Raw genomic sequence first — 5889 nt, 5'->3', positions numbered from 1 at the left:
GAGACAGGAGCTCAGACACACGGATTTATGGAGAACAGTGGGGATCTTATCTACAAAACCCCAGTAATGGCTTGTATCTTTCTCTAAGGAGATAAGAAAATGATTGTTGCTTCCATCCACCTTCTCAACACTCCTGGGGGAAGATAACAAGTGGATGTTAGTGTTCTCCTGTTGCAGATGGATGCACTGAGGTGCAGGAAAAGCACGAACATTAAATATAGGTAAAAGTTGCTTAAGTGACTATATGTAAAGGGAAGTAGTCAAGTTGCAAAGAGATACTCTTTCATTTACACATGCGTTTATTCAGCTCTTTGCCCGGCATGCCTCGTGTATGGGGACAGACATAAGGATTAATGAAATGGGATGCCCACTCTCAAAGAGCCCTAAGTCTCGTGGAAGAAGCAGACACACTTCACCCAGTAATTTCCCTGTTACATGTGCAGGCCCACCACGTATGGTTGTTCAGGTGCTTTACTGCACAAAGGTGCTCTGCCGAAGAGGCAGGTGGAAGGGGCAGGCTAGAAATCTAGCCCTTGCTCTGCTGGCTGAGACTTTGCCCTGGTGTGGAGCTGGGACCTTTTTCTAGGGATAAAAAATCTATATGGGGGATCTCTAGACTGTCCACAGGACCCCAGCCGAAGATTTTTACAGCATTATCTCATGTAAAGCATTCTGCATCCTAATCGCAAATGGATAGCCTGATCGTCAACAGCAGCCACCTGATTTGAGCTCTAAGGCGTCTAGCTCCATGCCTCTTCCTGCCTCGGGCTTCAGTCTCCCCTGTGCACTGTGGGGATTGGCAAGATGGGTATGAAGGCCCTTCCTGCATCAGCAGTCCAGGTGAGTTTACTTCTGGCAGGACGCCCGATGGGTGATGGTTCCCTCCTTTGTACTTGGGAGGCTGGTAAGAGCAGAGAGAAATATCAGTAGAGGAAGGATATTCTAATGAGGGGATCTCAAAAAAGTCCAGGGTTGTTATCAGGACAGAGGGCTGACCTTAGCTCCACTGCCCAAAAGGTAGAGTTGGGCCAGTGCTGGAGACCATTCTGGTGGGCGGGGCTGTAGCAGGTATAGGCCAATTGGAAGGGCCAGGAAGTGGTGATTGGCATATAGAGATCAGCCAGGGGCCAAGGGGAGAGTCCAGCTGGTGGGTTCCAGGCTCTTTCAGGTTGTTCAGCAGGGCAAAGGTCAGACTCAGAAGTAGGTATCAAGCAGAGGCATAGGGGGTGGAACACAGGGGCCTGGGGACACTGGCACAGCCTTTCCTGGGTCTCTTTAACAACAATGGGTAAAGGGGTCAGCCACCAGCTGTGTCTGCCCGGAACCCAGATCCCAGCATAGGAGCCCACAGGTGAGGAATGCTGTGAACTCACCCGCTAAGAGCAGCCAAGGAAGGCAGGCAGAGGCCAAGAACAAGAGGCAGGGATGGAAAATGTCCCCGAGTGAGGCAGCCACGGTGTGGCGCCCGGGACAGAGCTTGGGGTGGGGCACGTGAGTTCAAAGCTCGGACCCAGCACTCTCCAGCCGGGTGACTTGGGACTAATTACCTTCTCTGAAGTCTCAGTTTTCTCATCCATAAAATGGGCTGAAAAACATCTTCGCTTTGCAAAGTGTTTGCGAGCATTTATGGTGTTGGATGTGAATTCCCAGCACAGGCCTGGCTGGTGGTAGACTTTCACAAACAATCGTTTTTATTAATCTCGACAAAAATCAGCTGCAGTGTGGTAGGGGCTTGAATAGGGAACAGCATTCTAGCACAGTGAAAGGCGATGCCCCAGCTGCCCCTCAGTTTATTAAAATGCCACCTTCTTCTGCACATCTGGATGAATGGACTTGATGCTTGACGTCTAGCTTCTGTGACTCCTTCCTTTGCTAGAAAGAATTCTAAATGAGCCCATCACCAAGTTTATCTTCTAAAGACACTGACAAGCATCCAGGGTAGCTAGGGATGGCATTTCTATTTTGGTTGTCAATAGCATCAAACAGATATTTGCAACATGCTGTCCACTTGGAACTGGACAGAGAGGACAGGAGATTCCAGCTTAGGTGAGAATCTCATACCTTTGTGAGAGCCACATAAAAAACCCAGTGTGTATCAGCATGTCCATGGGATGATCGGGCCGACAAGCTCTGGGAGTTTCAGAGACTACGTTGATGACAAGATAGGAACGTGTGGCTGTCGCAGTGTGGGAGGGATTAAACAGTACACCGTGCCATTTAATAAGCATCTCCTGTTTGACCTTCTAACAACCGCATGGGGGAGATGCTGCCCCCATTCTACAGGCAGAGAAACTGAGGCCCCAAGAGAATAATAGACTAGGCCAGGGTAATAATACGCTGAGGAAAGCGTGATGCCTGGACTGGAACCCAGGAACCTGACCCTAACAGCAGGCTCGTTTCTACACAGGCACGCTGCAAGTCCTGCATCTTGCTAAAGGCAAGCTGTAGGGAGCGAAGCTAGTGGTTCAGGTCTGGTTTCCGCCTTCTGGTTTCTATTTGTTGTATTTTCGACTTACTGATTCCATATGGGAATATTAGACCAGAGTGTGCTGGCCTTCCCTGCCCCGCCCAGATGGGTAGAGCTCCTCATTATATTCCCACAGAATCCCTTGTGCTGCACTTTAGAAACTCATTTCACAGGTGGAATTACTTAAGGCCTTGTGGCCTGATTTGTGTCTTCCTCACTATACCTTAAGGTCCTTGAAGACAATCATATCTTTCTGCTTTACCCCAGAGCTTATAAAGATCGCTGGCACATAGCAAAGGATGACAGCTTCCCCTTGGAGGGAGAGTAGAATTTTGTCCGGAAGAGACGGGTGGTGGCCGCTCCAGATGGAGGGGCAGGCCTTGTTGGGAGAAAAGCCCTGACGGAGCGCCCGCCCCGTCCACATCCTCTCAGTATGGAAAGTGCAGGCCCTGACACATGGTAGGTGACAAATAAAGACTGATTTATTGAATGAATAAAAGTCAGAAGCAAATTCTGTCCAGGGTTCTCTGTTCCGATTGGTTTCTCTGCATGGCTGAGAAACTCATTATTGGCTCGAGCATACATGGTTCAAGGGGCAAGAATGTGGGGAACTTACAGGGGGCTCTCGGGCATCATATGTTTTATATACATGTTTCATTATCCTAAGAATAGGATAATAAAAAAATCCTAAGGGATAATAGTAAGAACCTTCTGGGCTTATAATGGTGGGTAACTTCGGATTCCAGGGGTCAAAGATTGGATACCGGCTTAGACGGATGGGAATGGTGATTGGATGTGTAACCTTACCTGGCAGGATTCCAGGCCACTTGAAACTCCCCTGCTTCAAACCTCCAGTGGTCCAGCACCTGGGCAGTAGGGGACCGGACTGAATAGGCTGATGTAGGCTTCTCGTACACAACCTTAAGGTGTGGGCAGCGGGGAATTGACACTCACTGATGGTAAGGAGAGAGGTGAGGTGATCAGTGCAATAAAATATGCATAGCTCTATGGTATATTTTCATCCAACTCCTTTCCTGCCACAGGACCTTTGCATGTGTTACTCCCAATTCTTAGCTTCCCTTCCACTCCTTTGCAAGACTAGCTCCTTCTTGTCCTCCAGACCTTAGCCTATTTTTTGCTCCTCCGAGAGGACTGCTCTGACTACGGTATTGTAAATACATCTCCCAATTTCTCTTATTCTCTTAGTCTTTCATCTGTTGCTTTCATTACACATATTAGAATTTGTAATCATTTTACTTATTTCTGTTTACTTGTATACTTTAAAATCTATTTTCCCCACTAGAATGTAAACTCCATGAGGCCAGGGCCACGCCTGCTTTGTCACCATTGATTTCCTGCGCCTAACAGTGCCCAGCAGAGCAGGCAGCCGTTGGCCTTGTTTGACTGATCGAATGAAGAATTATGTCACTGGTCAAGATTCCCTTTGAACTCTGGCTGCCTAGACATTCAGAGATAAAATTTTAATGCAGCTTTAATAGGTCTAGGTCATTAAGATGGGCGTTCCTGAGTGCTGACCTTTTATCTGACGTTCCTTGCTCAGCGGACCTTTTTTTAGTTGGTCTATGTAACTGATGGTTGTCATTTATGGTAACACTTTCCCTCATGATGTCAAGCAAGCATGATGTACCCTGCAGGCAGGAGACATGATCGTTTTGTCCTTTCCAGGAAACGGAACAGTGTAAGCAGGTGCAACAGAGTTATGACCAATGCTGTGTCCTCTTCATCAGGACTGTCTTTAGCAAGAACTCTTTGGTTAAGCGCTGGTACCTTTGGGGTTCAGGCCTGCCAGGTGAGCCCTGTGATGGGTGAGGGTTCTGCCACAAGTGTACAAGGGCCATAGCTATTCTACATAGATCTTTTGTGCAAATTAGAAAAAGATGACCCTATGGGTGGCTATAGCACTGTGCAAAAACAAAAGGTTGGCAGATGGAGTGTTGACTGGATTTCAGTCCTTCCTTGTTGTCCTGGCTGGATATCTTTGTGCAGTAAACAACCTGAACCACTGTACATGGTGGTCTTGAGTGGAAAGGTCTCTAAGGCTGGGGAGGACCCCACTTGCCTTGGGATTTGCACCCCTTCTGTAGGGGCTGCCCAGCAGACAGGGCTTCCTAATGTCAGTCATTGCTTCCCTTAATCATGTCCAAGTCTGCTCAACCCTTCGGAAAATACAGCTGGGAGGGGCAAGGGGGTTGGGGAAAGAGCAACATTTGTCAGGTGTCTAGCACTAGGCCGGGTGATGGACACACAGCGGCGAGTATGACCTGGTCTTTTTTCTCGCTGTCTGATGAAAGGAATAGATAGGCAAACAAAATAGGAACAAATTCTCACAAGTAAATGAGTGCAAAGATAGGGGAACAGAGAGAGGAGCAGCCTGCCTGGAGTCATGAATGGCTTCTCACATGACAGGCTTTATGACCTGGGTCCTTAGAGGAGTTCCCAGGCCAAGCAACAAAGGAAAGGGCATTCTAGACAGGAGAAACAGCGAGTCCAAAGGCACGGAGCTCGGAGACTGCATGGTTAGGTCTAGAAACAGAGGCTGCCCGAGATACGGGAATGTCCTCCTCCCACACACCCGGCTCCTATCCGTCCAAAGAGGTCTAATGTTTCCTCTTCCGTGACGCCTTCCTTTGCCCACCGGTCCCCTTACCCTCAGGCTTTGTGGTGCGCACAAAGAACAGCGCCTAACTCCGCAATCTCCCCATAGCGCTCGACCCCGCATACCGCTGTCATTTCCCTGGGCCCTCACTAGAGGAGGGCTGGGGACACCCCAGCCTCACCTTTGTGTCCTCTCTTCTCACACAGTGCCAGGCACATGTCAAGTGGTAGAAAATGACTTACATGAATGAACGAACAGTGTGCTTGAAGCTGAGTGTAGTGAAGCCAGTCGGAAGCCCACCTGGAGACGAATTCTGGGTCTTGTGATGCCATGCAAGGGAGTCTGGACTACAGCCATCGGCATCAAAAGTTTTGGGCAGAGGATGACATCACAGCCAAGGTCACACCTGCTCTGTGGCAGGGAGCAGGGTATTCAATCTGGGAGGCAGATCCCAGCTGTAAGAGAGCCAAGCCTCTGACCCTCTGGGTCACGCAGGTGCCTTAGTGCACAAAGTCCAGGGAGGAGGCCCCCAGGGACGGGGGAAACCCGGGGCTATCTCGGCCAGGGCACCTTTGACTACGGATGGCAAACAGTGGTGCCTTGCGTTATTTTGCCTGATACAAAGCCCAGAGGTAGGAGAGTTTTCGGGCGAACAGGGCTTGATAATGTAATAATCTCATGGAGGTTCCTTCCATCTCCCTGCCTTGTGACTTCAGGTTCAGCTTCATTGCAAGATAGTGGCAGCAGCTCCAGGAGTCACACCCAGATCCGTGAACGCCCAGTGGTGTAAGAGCTGTTCCTTCTG

This window comes from Sapajus apella, unplaced genomic scaffold (genome assembly GCF_009761245.1).
Source record: "Sapajus apella isolate SASKATOON/1434 unplaced genomic scaffold, GSC_monkey_1.0 scaffold139, whole genome shotgun sequence".
Lineage (NCBI taxonomy): Eukaryota > Metazoa > Chordata > Mammalia > Primates > Cebidae > Sapajus > Sapajus apella.
The sequence above is the reverse complement of the archived record's forward strand: the minus strand, read 5'-3'. Positions refer to the sequence as shown.